The sequence below is a fragment of the Pygoscelis adeliae genome, unplaced genomic scaffold (genome assembly GCF_000699105.1).
Source record: "Pygoscelis adeliae isolate BGI_AS28 unplaced genomic scaffold, ASM69910v1 Scaffold227, whole genome shotgun sequence".
Taxonomy (NCBI): domain Eukaryota; kingdom Metazoa; phylum Chordata; class Aves; order Sphenisciformes; family Spheniscidae; genus Pygoscelis; species Pygoscelis adeliae.
In genome coordinates this window covers 50,961-66,376 of record NW_008825100.1, presented here as the reverse complement: position 1 = coordinate 66,376, position 15,416 = coordinate 50,961, and positions in this window count along the sequence as shown.

Genomic DNA, 15,416 nt, shown 5'->3' with positions numbered 1-15,416 from the left:
GGGCCCTCCAAGTATGGAATGACTGCCAGAGCATCTCTACATCTGCATAAGTAATTGCTGCTGATCATACACTAGGCCTCATGAAGAGCTTCTTTACTCAAATGATTTCCAGTGGAGCTCACACTAGAAATATGCTTTCTTGTCATGCCATCAGTATTTTGGAATATCAACAAATATTGAGTTGTTATGAAATACCAAATGGTAAAAATACTAACTCTAGCTCAGCCTCCTGTGGTTGAGGAACATGCCCTCACAGAGTTTTTAAGATGTGCCTTCACCTTGCTCCATCTCTGAAGCTCCAGGTTGCTAACAGTTACACAGGTAAATTAGGTAAAGTTGGTGGAAACATTCACCTAAGAATTACCTTGTATGTGGGGAATCAATACAGCTTAAATATTAACTTGTTTATTAATGGTTCTTTTCCCATTCCTCATGAAGACTAAATAATAAGTCTTTAACTGAACTGCCTCAGTTCAAGCATTTGTTATGACAGTTCTTTCCTATTTAATCAAAATATGAAATTAATTCTATTTATCCAGTTAGGAAAAAAGCAACAATATAACCAACAGGCTACTGGTTGATTCTCTCTCTGATTTCCTAGCATAACACTGTATTTGGGCTATATTATTTTCTAGATGTTTCATCTCTTTACTTTGTTTGACAATTACTTAAAATGTACTTTTTGTATAAAGGAGTGCATGTACTGTAGATTGATATCTATCAGGATGCACAGTCTGCAATAAAAGGGTAGAGCAATAACAATATAAACATATGGTAACCAGATGTCAGCCAAGCATGAAGTCAGGAAAAGGTCATACCAGCAGCTTACAGCAGCTCAGCAAGAAACAGGAAAAGACAAAAACACTGACATTTTCTGGACGCGTTTATCTGAACTCTTCAAAAATGCATATAAGACACAGTGTTGGCTCACGAATTTAATTTTCCTGTGCATTCACAGGAAAAAGCCTTCTGAACTTAGTCCGATGAGGGACTGCAGATGGTGACTCTGGTATCCAACGGTGTGGTTCCCTGGCAGCGTGGCTCCCTGTCCTCCCACAGCCCACCACACACAGTGAGATAGCACTAAAGATCGCAAAGGTTAGAAAAACTCTATTGACCAAATTGCCCCAAATGCAGTCCTCCCTTCCCTTTTATAGGAATTTTGTGGTTTTTCTTTCCAATCTGCAACAGGGCCACTCTGGGAATATTTCAGACTTCTCTTTACTCAGCTTTAAGAGGTACACTGCAGCTGGAGAGACACGTGCTGGGGGAATAGGGGTCTGCATCTATATTACATGTCATCAACTGAATGTCTCATTGGAAACTTTGACTTTTACCTGTGTTTAATGCCCTTGAAATCTCTGTGCTTCCTCCTCGTGGGGTGACACTGTGTGCAAATCTGGTTTCTAGCCAGTGCCTTGCTAACTTGCTTTGGTGAGCTCGGATGTGTGCATTTTGTACGTGGAGAGCAGATGGCAGTCAAGCCTTGGAACTGTATGTTTAGATTTGCTGGATACAAACATTTCTAAATACTAATGAACAAGCAGTCAATGCAATGCTTTCTCCTATGCAGCATAAGAGACTGTTGAGCAGTGTCTCATCATAAATCCAAATTACCATAGTATTTTCCCTTTACTTGGTGAGTTAATAGTACTTAATGAACAATTACACCATGTTTACTCTTTGAAAGGACTGGTTTCATATAGGTGTATTTATCCCATTGTAACCACAGGGCAGACAAAAGCTGCTGCATGTTTGAATCCTTGTTCATCAGTAAGTTGAAGCGGTATTCTTTAACTGATCTGGGGAAGCAGAAGCTATGTATCTATGTCAGTACGGCGCTGTGTACATTACATTAGTGCTAGCTCAGGTATTTCTGAAATGTTCCCTATTGCACAACGTAAACTTAATTAACATTGTGCCAGCTCTCTGTCTAGTTTTGACCCCTACAAAGGGACCACTAACTCTTATCCAAGCTTGTGGAGGTCTTTTTATTGACTTGCATTAATTAGTAAAACCTCAATTTTATCAAATTTTTTATAATAATAAATAATAAAATAATACTAATAATGTCCCCTCTCCCTTCTTGTCTTATGCACATATCCTGCAGTTTTCAAGGTCTTTCTTCACTTTTTGATAAGGGTAAGGCAGGAGACAGGACTGAATACATCTATTCCTCCTACACCGAGATTCTGTCGCTGCTACACTCTCCTTTTCATAAAACAAGACAACATTTCTCAAAGTCTGAGAACAGTGTGAACTCTGAAGTGTCAGAGAGATATGAAGGACCACTGAAGAAGAATTCAGAAGTATTCAGATAAGGTGAACCAGGAGATTTATGCAGAAAAAGGAGGGGAAAAGAAAATAATAAAGTGAAAGCAGTCTTGAAGCATCATAGTTTTACTGTCAGGAAACATTATACACTTTCATTAAGATATGGTGTTTGGAATTTGTAATGGTCAGCTAGAAATAAGAAGGAGTAAAATCCTAATTAAACTGGTGTTGATGAGCATTCTCCTGTATAATTTTGTGCAAAGAAGATCACAGGGTGTTATTTCCCTTTTGCATGAAACAATACTGTTTTAATAAAGAAATTGAATAAAAATTTAAGCTCTCCATTTACAACTCAGGATTAGAAAGTGTCAAAACATCAGATTACTAAGAATTCATTAGTTTTGTAATGGCTTGAGTGAGGTACTCCAGCCCTTTCCTACTGTTTAAAATTTAAAAATTCTGCCTTTAAATTAGCCAGATACATTTCCTCCAGTCCTCTAAATGGAATGCTGTTGCAGATCTCATTACCCTCATGCTGAAATCTTAGAGAATGGTAAACTCATAACTAGATAGAGTTGGTAGTGAACTATTTTCATTAATTTTCAAATGAAATCATAATAAATATATTATCCAACAGAAGAGAAAAGCTGCCATAGACTGATGATAGAAACACTCTGTCCTATCTCCAGCAGCAGAGGTTGTCTATGGAAGGGTATAAGACAAGGGGAAGCACAGTAGTTGCCCCACTCCCCGGATCCCAGAATTGACACAGACACTGGACTCACTTTTTGAGTCCATAATCTCCAACAGTCTTACAAAAACTCTTCCCCCCAAAAAAACCTTGTTAGTTTAAACTATGTTACGTTTATAAATCACCCACTCTTCTTTCAAAGCCCATCAAGAAGAACTGCCAGCAACTTGTTATGGAGACAGAGAGGAAAAGTAAACTGTTAACATTAGGATATGACTTGCCATCTAGTTATGCTTAGTGTTCAGTAGGATGGAAGGTTTGAAGTCAGATGAACTCAATCTCAGAGTTCATGCTTAGTCACTTAAAGGCATGTCTTTGTAGACATTACCAATATGTATGCTTTGTGGTCTTCCAAATACACTTGTATTTCTCATTCTGCTAATGATCTGTATGTATAGTTACACATGTAAGTGTCAGTGACTTTTAATTTATGCTTTAAAAATAATTCACTATAATTCAGCTAATGGAGCCATATGTTGAGTCAGCACTTCAAACCTCTGTTTAATCGAAACTCTCCATTGTTGGTCCAAGATATATATATGTATTTCACTGCCAATGAAAAATACATCTGGAGCCAGATATTCCACTGATGTCGAGTCCGGCTGATTTAATGTCAGCTGAGAATCTGGTTTGTGATTCATATTTTTCATTCCTAAACCTTTTGGACTCAAACTAAGTTCTGTGGATGCATTTTTAAATGCATTTTTAACCTATGTGATTTGGAACTGTGCAATCTGACTGTTTAAAATGCAGTTGTTCTGCATGTGGTCACTGAATGAACTATGACTAGTAGTAGCTGTTGGTCTACTTAAAGTTGTTGAAATTAAGGAAATTTAAATTTCCTTCCATTCTTTCTAATGCAAATAAAAGTGGGTTTGTCATTCCCCTATGGTTACATTCAAGCAGGTTATCACATTGTGGTAACCCATTACAAGTAGCAAAACACTGCTCATCCATGTGTGCTGCACAGGGCAGAGCCACATCGTAGGGCACAGAGGGCATATAGTTGTGTTTGCTCACTGTAAATGATACAACATGCCTTATAGGCCACCACATGGCATATTTTGCATATTGTCTTATTTTTGCTTGATATTCCCCTTAAGTCCTAGTTAGACGTGCTTTAGCTAGGTATAGCACCAGGTTCAATAAAAAGATGAGAACCTAAAAATTGTCTTCAGATCATAGAATAGTGACATCAATTAAACCAATGAAAGATTTTGGTTTTCTATATTTGCTATAAAAGTGAGGTCTTCATATAAACTGAGACTACTCTGTAAAACAAGATGCTTGACTGAACTTATTAGTTTTTGAAATAATTATCACTTGATCAGAAACTGCTGGGAATACAAAGTCGATGCAAAGAGGCATTTGTCCTGTTGTGGAAAATAAGTGTTTGAAAGCAACAAGGAATAGTTATGCTTACCCTGTATGCTGATTTTCTTTTTGTTTTTAATTTAAATAGAGTATCTGACAGCCATTGATGTGGCTGAAAACTGTCTATGTTTTTTTATTAATTTTGTACACATGCAGATATCAGTTTTCTCAGTTTAATTGTATAAATCTGGTTTAACTTCCGGGGAGTTCCTCCAGACTTGCTCTATGATAACATACAAATTTTGCGACATTTACCTATGTAAAATTGCAAGTCTTTCACAATTAATTCCTCCTGCTAAATGATGTGGCCAATCAGTGAAGTGCAAGCAGCTGGAATATAATTTTGGGGGTTGCATTATTAAATTATCAACAGATTAAAGTAATTATCAATTCAGTCTAAAGTAATGTGCAAAAAGACATGCAGTTACCTTGGAGGAATGAACAAGCATATTAAAACTGGCAAGGAAACCCATCACTAAAACAGGTGATAATCAATCTTGAAGGAGTTTAACAAATGGCTACATCATGAAATGGATGCTGTCATGAGCTGTAAACTTTTTAGTGATGACTGCAGAAGGATAAGAAAATGAAAGTTTAAAACACAAATATGACATAAAAATCTTAGAAAGAAACAGGTAAACAAGAAATAGCTTTCATACATTTTATGTTTGTCAATACTTTTAAAGAACATCTCACTGAGCAAGTACTATTCAGAAATACAAAATATGCTGACCAATGTCTATGGGGATTTTGGTGTGAAAAGAACTAATTCTTCAGTTCTTTTGAGATAACTGTATTTTCAGTTTCAAATCCAAATTTTTTGTTTTCAACATTTTTCTCATATGGTAGTTTCAACTAATTTTGGTGGTCCAGAAATAGAGCAGCAGAGAAATGTAATTTAATGTTAAAATCCATTAAAAAAATATTTCAGGTCAATTCAAAGAAATTTAGTTCAGAGAAACGACAAGTCAAGCCAACCTGAAACTAGTATACTGCATTTCTGTTTTTCTGATGGTAGCATGAAACACTTGAGGGTGAAAAAAAGAAACAAGTTGGTCATGTAGAAACTGTATTTTCAATTTAAAAAAAAAAATGTTTTGATGCAGCATTTCTCAAGGTAGGATAGTGAAAGAATGCTTTGAAATAGTTAACCCGTCAGAAAGGGAACGCTAGGTTCAAAACAAAGTGGATGGAGATCTTCCAAAAGTCCCCAAGGAGTAGCAGAACCCCAGCTGTGTAGATTGTCAGGTAGCAGGAGGAACTGGAACAAACTTCCATCTAGTCAAGATGAAAACTATTTGAATTTCTTGAGGATGTTCACTTTTGTGGTCATGTTCTTGATCTTGAGGGCTGATGTCAAGATGTCATCATGAGTAATTGTCTTTTGGCCTTACCATTTTATGGTGTTTATCTCCTTTTCCTTCCATGTTTTGAAACTTTCATTGTTTTAATTAAATTCAGCTTGGAAAGCCATTAGTAAAAAAGATTAGGTACATTCTAGTAATTTGTTTTTTGTATCTGGTCTCTGATTTATGAATGTATTAGCATCATGTAACGCCTCTGTTGTTCTAAAGGCTTATTACTGTCATCTCACCGTAGCTATGTTATCATTTTAATTACGTATCAGAAGCAAGAAGTAAAAGATAAAAAGAAAAAACCCCACAACCTAACAGATCAAGTATTCCTCAAGTCCATGAGAAATATCCAACTCATGGGACTTAAAACAAGGTATAAATAACTGTAAAATGAATATCAGAACTCAGCTCTTCTGAATCCCATATCTCAGCTTAGCTCCAGTGAAGCCATTGGAGTTACTGAGTTAAGGCAGTTGCAGACTTAACGATTAATATATAATGGCTTAGTTTTTGTTGAAAAGTAATAGTGTGCCTCCTCTACTGCATCTGTTACTTCTTTCACAAAAGAAATAGATGAGATTGTAGACCTATTTGAACATTTTTTTTTTAAGATTTATCAGCAAAGACAAATGATATTTTTCAATAAAAGTCTTTCCACCTGTGAGAAATATAGATAGATTTAAGTACTTAGGAAAAACCTTCTTGTTCTTTCTGATTGTTTTGTGTAAAAAAAAATTGAATGATAGTAGCTTTTTTAAGTTTTTAAAATTTAATTGCAATCAAACAATGAAAAGCCTCCATACACTCAAATGCTCTTCGCAGGAATATACTGGTTTGTACCAAAGGATGTTGCTGTATAAAGATACAGCATGATCACAGCCTTACTGAATGTTTTACCTGTTTACATGGATAGGGAAAGCCATATCATAGAGATGTTACGATGAAAGAATCTATTGTGCAACATTGGTGAAGGTAAAGATGAAAGAAAGCATTGTGGCCACGTGATTTCTATCAGAAACTCAATCTGACAGCAGGAGAAGAAGGAAAAATGTTGGGAGTGTGCCCGGATTGGAAGTGGGCCAGGCAGAAGTTGTGGCTGCCAGGAGGAACAAGGAATTCAGCAAACAGGATCAAGGAGGTTTACAGCAAAATGAGAAGCAATGGTTACAAATTACAATAAAAAACATTTCAGCTGGACAGAAGGAGAAAATTGCAATGCAGGTGATGAAACACCAACATGGGTTGTCCAAAGAGGGCGTAGAAAATGAATGTGGTGTGTCTTATCCATGTGGGTAGCATTTCCTACTTCTCTGCTGGTCTGTCTTTTAGAGTATTTTTAAAGCACTGTCCCCTTGTGTGGTGAATTACCAATGTTAATGAATATTGATCTCGTCTAAATTACCCAGGGAGAGCAATGCTGCTCTAGATTAGCCTTCTGCATTGCTTAGCAGTCTAAGAAAAAGATCTGTCATGGGCAATAACAAGTATTGCAGAGGAAACAAAAGGGACCAGGTGCCTAAAAAGCACTGAACATTTGCTTGATTAGAAATGGGCAGTTTAAGTACAAAACAAGCAGATAAACTCAAATACATGGAATACCTGGTAAAAGATAAGCAAACCCTACATGTTTTCTTAACAAAGGAAGATTTTTTTTTCCCCAGGAGAACAGGTTGAATATTGTTTTAAAGCAATGATCATTTTATTACAAACTTTCCAGCAAAGTCCTCTAAGATCCTATAAAGCAGCAGTCAACCGCAATGTACAATTACACCAGTGTGAATTATTGAATTGCATCTGTATCTCAGAAGCTGCATATATTGATGTTTTCCTTGCCTTCCAGTTATAATCAAATGACAAAGTGATATGCAGTCTGGCACTGATCTACTAGCTGCAAAGTCCTGCTTCGAGAAAAAGTCCAAGTGTCTTGGTATCGCTGCAGACAAAGAACACTCTGCATAAAAGTAAGAACAACATGACCTGTTCATTTTGTTATGATTTTCAAAATCTCTTCCCATGACTTTCAAATGTCTCAGTTTGTGGATGATCACTCTAAGATTCCTGAATTTCTGCAAGTGTCTTACCAGCACTTTCTGAAAATCAAACCTCTAACTGAAGTTTCAATTTTTGCCACTTTCAAAAAATTAATCTCTGATTGCGTCCATCTGATGTACTTGTATGTGACTACAAACAGTACGTGTACTGCATACTATACATTTTGTAATGTAATTTTGTACATGCTATACATTTTGTAAATTAGACTGTTGCTGAGGACAGTGCAAATCTGTTAGCTCTTATTTCATATACATAATTCCATGTAGCTAGACTCATAAAATCATGCCATGGATGAATTACTTTATTTGATCTGAGTAACTGAAGGGACTGTTTATTACTGTATTTTTTAAGAGATGATCCCCAGACACCCAAAACAGTGAAGGGCTGTTCACTTACTAACCTTGTAAATATTTTCACCATGTTACCCTTCCCAACCTAAGTCAGTTAAAAAAAGTAGATATAGGGTATAACATGTTGCTTGATAACCAAAAAATTGAAGATAAGGCAAGGGCCTACATTCAGAATTTAGTGCTTAAAATGTTGTCACCATTCTATCTTATATCCAGACTCTCAGCTGACATAAAATGGGGTCAGGTCATGCTGACTGTAAAGGACATACCAACTGAAACATAGAATCATTTAGGTTGGAAAAGACCTTTAAGATCATCAAGTCCAACTGTTAACCTAGCACTGCCAAGTCCACCACTCAACCATGTGAGCCAAAGCACCACATCTACACAACTTTTAAATACCTCCAGGGGTGGTGACTCCACCACTTCCCTGGGCAGCCTGTCCCAATGCTTGACAACCCTTTTGGTGAAGAAATTTTTCCTCACGTCCAATTGAAACCTCTCCTGGTGCAACCTGGGGCCATTTCCTCTTGTCCTATTGCTTGTTACTTGGGAAAAACAATGTCTGGCTTGAGCTGGTTATAGATAAACATTTGATGCTTTCCATTTTTAGATCCATCATATACTTGAACATACCGTTGCATTTGAGAAAATGCCATTTTTCTAATCGGTGTATTGATTCACTAACATGGAAGTACCACTTGATATTTCAGCATCCATGGCACAGAGGGAGACGTTCTTTTGCAAGACACTGGCATTTTATGGCTATTCTCAAAATCAAGTAAAAGTTACAAAAGAAAAGAAATCCACATTTTGCTGTACTGAACTCTTAGATTTTTTTTTTTCTTTAATCACACAAAGTAATTAACATTATCTTGAACTGCTTAGGACATCTTCATTAGTGTGTTATTTAAAGAGGAAATCTCTCTAAGTAATAGGAAATAGGTATGAAAAAAAGTAAAAGCTGAAACGTAAACAGATCTAGTAGTTAACAGTTTCAAAGTAACCTTGTTTTAAATTCTAAGGTGGTCTAGCTCAACTGTATGATATTTTTCCAGCTTATTATCAAATGTCTTTTGGTTTATGAAGGCCTGAATAAGAAAATAACAGAATCAAATGAAATCAAAACTTATTATAAGTCTTTTTTAGAAAAAAATTTTAAAAAAGGGAAAACAAACTGCCATTTTGACTTTGCCCTTTTAAAAATATGCCAAACTCTTGACCTCTGTCTCCTAGAAACAGTGACCGCTTTGGAATTCTGAGTTCAGGAACACAGCAAATTAACTATGTGCTTTTTATGGTGGCTACTAGTTAAAACAAAGAGACACTTGAACGTAGGTAAAATTTACTCCTTTTTTAGTGCTTAGATAGATACACTTGCTACAGAGTTCTGTAAGACCAGCGAAGAAGGGAGAATGCACTGGCTCAACCTACAGGAAGACACCAGTGCCATTGTCCAAGGGCTGGCAATGAGGGAATTTTGGACCTGCCTTATTTTTGACATTCACATTTCTATGTGCATGCATGGAGTAGCTCTCTAACAGACGCAGAAACAAAAAGTTGGGTCAGACATTTCTGGCCTTCAGTTGACATAATGTCTTTAGCTGTGAATATTTTCTTCCTGTGAACTGCTGGGAGGGAAGTGATGTGGGAAGTGGCTTTCCTGAGTCATGAAAGCTTTTAATATTTCAGATATTCTCTTACTCTTTTTGGAACATCTGGGTAGAAACCCAAATCCGCTGAGATGATGGCTAGCCTGGGATGCTAGAAAGCCATACCTGAACTTGCAGAAGAAGACACTGAACCTTTATCTCCCCCAGCAAAAAAGGAAAAACTTACCTTCTGAGATACCCTTAGGGGATGGGCTTAGCTGTAAATTCAGATATGTAGGTACTAGGCTGCCATGTTGGATCTTCTTTGGGATCCAGTTGCTTATATTCTCATTGGTTCTGGACATAACCAAGATGAAATAACCAAACAGGATTTCTCAGTTTTCATGATGGAAGGCAGCTCATTTCATGGAATTTGTCCTGGAGACAGATTTTCATAGGCCAGTCTTTTTCTTTTTTTTTCTTTTTTTTCTTTTCTTTTTCCTCAGAAACAACTTCTTCAAACCTCTGTTTCCATACTTAACGTGCATGATGAGCATGAGAAGAGAGAAGGTCAGGTGCTTTGACACTGTGTAATTACCAGGCTTTCAGAGAAAAGAAGTAGTATTCTCCACCACTCCATTTTCTATGTTCCTTCCAAAGAAGGTGCATACGAATTCATAGAGAATCCAGCAATGCCAGATATTAAAACTGGGTGTTTCTAAAGTTGATTATTCTGAGTAGGGCCTTGCCACTGTCGAGGTAGACCCTGTCTGTCTTTGCATGAAATTCCCTAATTGGCAATGAACACCTATTCACTGCCATCATTAGCAAGGGTCCAGCGCACAGACTAAAGGAGGGTTTCCAGCACACCTTTTCACTGTGGCAAAACCGAGTCAGAGCACACCAGGAGATAAATGCCTTTCACTGTCTCTCCAGTTATTTTCTGTGTTGTCTTTTATGTTTGAAGGTGATTGAGATTGAAAAGAGTCTCTGAAAACAGAACTCGTCCATCACTTAATGTAAACCTTTGGATTCTTCAGCTGCTTCTTATTCTGGACACCTTTCTTAGCCACAGATACTATGGGAGTATTTTAGGACTCTGTCTTGAGGTGTTTCTGAATGAACAGAAACTACACAGGTGTGGAAAAAAACGGATAACCCATACCTGACCTTCAGCTTGGTTAGCCGAGTATTTCTGATCTAACCTTGAATTCTGCAGCAGAATCTCAAATATATCACCAATATAGTCATACTGGGGCATAGTATCCAATCATTATAGGAAAAAAAACAGTGAAAAAGTAGTAAATGAAATTAAAATATTTTTAGACTATCCAGAGATTTGCAAGTGACCTTAGCATAAATGAATATTTGTCCAAAGGAATGTTTATTCAATATGGAACAGTTGCACAGAAACTATGCCACTTTTTACCTCTGTCTTGCCATAAAACTGGAAATGTTCTGTAGGTACAGAAAGTCTTAGGTTTGTAGAGACCTGTCAAAATCCTTTGTAGACACATTTAATGTGTGCAGTTTGGAGCTGCCAGTAACTGCTTACATTTGTCTAATGTACAGAAGCTCCCTAGGAAACAAGATCTCTGTGACCTGCTTTTGTAACCTCTTTGGCTGTACTTTGAGGTTCTTTCTTTCATCATGCAGTGCCTCAAATCTGCTTTTTCTAGATTAAAATTCTGTTTTGCATAAATTGATCTTTTTAATACTGTTCCTAGGAAGGTTTTCAGCAAAAAGAGGAACTGCAGTATGTGTCTTGGTGCTTGAGAAATCACTGGAGGAAAAATCTAAGAGTAAGCTGGCAATGGCTAAAAACCTAAGGCTATAATCAATTCTCCACGTGTGCCTAACTACTGATGATGCTATGGGGAGTTACATGTGTATCATGTTGAGAATACACCTCATAGAGCTTCTGTCTAAAAGTCAAGGTTTATTAATATGGTATAATTAAATGAATGCAAGAGGGAAATATCTGATTAGTGATATGAAGTTATAAATTATAATCTGGCTCACAGAAAGTGTATGGGTGTGAATAGCTCCTATTGAAGGCAGAAGGAGTTCATAGTGTTCAACAGAACTTCACTGTGGGGGAATATATGAATAATTCCAGTTTCCTCTGTCCAAGTAAGTGTTATTATGAGAATATTTGTCCTTGAGGAAATACTACCTGAGTTTTTTTCACTTGATAGAAATTATAGAACTATTAGAAGTGCGTTTGTGGCTAGAAAGAAGTACTTCTGAGTTGAAGTATTGGTCACAAGGATTTGGTCTACTTTATTTCAATATCAATATGTTCTCAGCTCAAGGACCATCTGCCAATTTAATTTTTAACCCTTGCAGACAGCATGCGTAGATATGCCTACTTAGATAGTTGTGTGTGTGTGTGTGCGGCTACATGTTTACAATGCTGTAATCTGAATTGGCCAAGTACAAGCCAGTTCCAGTCCTCGCCGGTCTTTACCACTCCTGAAAGGCAAGATACCTTAGTTCTGGTGCACACCTTGCTAAGATACTTGCATAGTTTCCAGAGTAGCATTGACCCATGCCCGGTCAGTTCAATGCAACAGAAACACACACTTATCTGCATGCTTCCATGCATATGTACGCAATGATTTCACGAGCAGTGCTCTGTTGCCCATAGTTGTTTGCATTCCTCCCACTTCACAAATATGATTTTTCAAGATGCTAAGAATATTCACAACATCCTCTAGGGCCTGTTTTTCCAATAGTTTTTATTCAATAGAGGTGAGCCACTGATACATCTGTCCTTGGTGTTGAGTTAAAGAACGGTGAGCATTGGTGGTGACAGGGCTCTGCAGTTTATACGACTGGCTATGGCAGTAGGAGAGCATGAGGTACTAAACACAAACATAATCTGGGGCATAGTTTGGGCTGAAAGGAATAAACCCGAGAGGTATTAATGGTGCCTGGAGCAGGGCAAAACAACAAGAACAGACTATGTGAGGGAATTCAGTCCTGAGTGTACTGAATCTTTGGTCAGTTTCCATCTCCTCCCAAATATACATACATGTATATACATACATGTGTGTGCACATGAATATATATGTTTATGTGTATGAATATGCTTTTGAATGAAAGCAATTTGACAGGAAAGAAACAGAGATTCAGACAAAATGTACGGAAAAAACACATAAACTATGCTTGGAGCATATTTTCCTGGAGCATTGGTCCAGGCTGTACAGTGTGTGGGCAGCCCTCAAGCACTGTTAGTCATTGCACAATGTTGGTCACACCTCTGTAAAGGTGACTAAAAATTTGGCTGCCCTGATGGGCACCTCTAGAATTCTGAAGAAGATGCATTGGGAACTTGCTGCTATTTCCATGTGAGTTAAGCTTAACTTAGGTCTTTGATTTCCCTTAAGTTATGAGCCGTGAAAAAGAAAGATTAGTAAAATAAGTAACGTTTTATTTTGGAGCTGTTGCTAGATTTATTTTTGTGTTGGCTGTAATTGATCGTTGTAATTTCTGCTGATCATCTGAGGCAATTACACTAGAAGATAGATACTCCTCTGGCCTTATAAATTCAAATAGCATTTTTTTCATCTCCCTAATGCCTATCCTCCTGTCTACCCCCATTGACTTATACAGAATCAGCTTTTTGTGCCAGATTGTCTTTTACAGGGAGACACTGGTAACTAAAACGTTATTTAACGTAACAGTTTGAAGAATCGATACTTCAATTGAATTAAACCAGAAGCAGCTTATGACTTTTTCTGCTGATAAACATGGGTAAAACTCAGCTGAAATGAATGGATTGACATAATTTACATTAGGAGAGATTTTGGCCTTGATTTGCAATCCTGGAAAGAAATGTGGCATTATCTGTTCTTCCTCCTTGTAGTGACAGAAGTTTTCACAATAAAGATCTCTTTTAATTTATGACTTGCCATAAAAGATATTGCATGACAGGGTTCTCTGGTACTGTAGTCTCCTGCCAGGGACAGAGCAACTATTCATTATGCCTTATATTGTGCAGTCACTTATCATGTTTCTTACCCCACCGGTCTATCTCATTATTCTCCAGGAAAGCCATTTTAGGAACTGCCACCAACTTACTTAAATTATAAATGGGTTTATGCCACTTTTGGTTTTGAACAAGGAGACAGACTTTTGTGCATTAGGAACACGGGGTTGTACCACTCGATAATGCAATGTGACATAGTGACTCATCTAAACAGCAAAATATCCTTTCTGAATCAAAATTTGAAGTGGCATCGTTATATGCATTTGTTTCCTCAGATGAATTCATGCAGCCAGGAAGACACAACCAAATAATCTGGATCTATAAGTTGTGTCTCAACATTTAATTTCTTTTTTTTTCTTTTCTTTTTTTTTTTTTTAAATAACAGAAAAAAATTGTTTCCATTGTAGAAAATTCAAGCTTGGAAAGTTCTATGGATGATACTTTAGCACAAGATGAATATAAGATGATATAATTCCACACCAAAAGGAAACTGGAGTGATGCACTGAAGTGAGTAGAGTTACTCTGAATTTAAGCAGCATAAATAAGTTTGACATCTGGTCTCAAGTCTGGGTAAGTCTGACAGTTGCTCTTGACATGTCTTGGTACCAATACACAGAGGGGTGATATTATCCTGGCTGTCTGAGGAGCATCTAGAAATTATTTGACAACTTTGAAAGGAGAAACTTGGAAAGGTAAAGCAGCATAATACAGTGAAATCTACCTGTCTACCATGAAATCCAAAACAGGGTGAGCTGGGTGTACTGCTGAGCAGAGGAGTGCCACGCTAATTGCAGTGGTGTAGCAGAAAGGAGGCTTCATGTTCTGCCATCTACTTACTGTGGGCCTCTGGGCTTTGCTCTGATGCTAATTCATCACAGTAGGTTGAACACTTGGTTATTTTTTTCTGATCTGTTTTGCAGAAAAGATACTGAAGTTATAGAGCTCTCTTGGGCTCATTGAGTGACTAATACTGGCACTTAAGGGATGTGCTCAACTCATTTACAGCTGTGGGAAAAGAAACTGATTTTTAGTCTGTTAATAATTTTAAAAAATGTGTTTAAATATAGTTTGGAGGCAAAGAGAATGCTTAGTTTAATACAAGGTATGTTTCTTATCTAGCATCTTGAAAACATTTTTTAATATAGTTAGACTTTAAAGGGCAATATAATCTCAAAAAGAAAAAGAAAGTTTCTTTTAAATTAAATTGGAGTTATTTTATGCATCAGTCAAAATAATTCAGTCAAGTCAAGACATATTTATCAAAAGCTTTGTTTGACTTAAATTTGCATTTTCTGTTTTGGCAGAAAAATTGCCTCCTCTAGTCACTTCTAAATTGAAAGCAATCTTTGATTACAAACTGATACATTTAGCAATCTCTGTGTTTTGCAGGTCAATTCTTATAATGTTAGGGCATCAAAACGCTGTTTCAATAATTGGATGCTATCCTTTCAATCTAACATCTGTTGTGTTAACAAACTGATTTCATATGTAACAGTGACATCAGAATAATAAATTTAATTTCGAATGCTGCCTTCTTTTTACACTGTGTTTTAGTAGTAATAAGGAGCTTGTAATTTTTTTAATATAAAGATATAATTCAGTCTCTCAAACAGCAAAAAAGCATTTCTGTTCCTTTGCAGTCAGGTTCAGGTAAAATGTTTCAGTTGCCATAT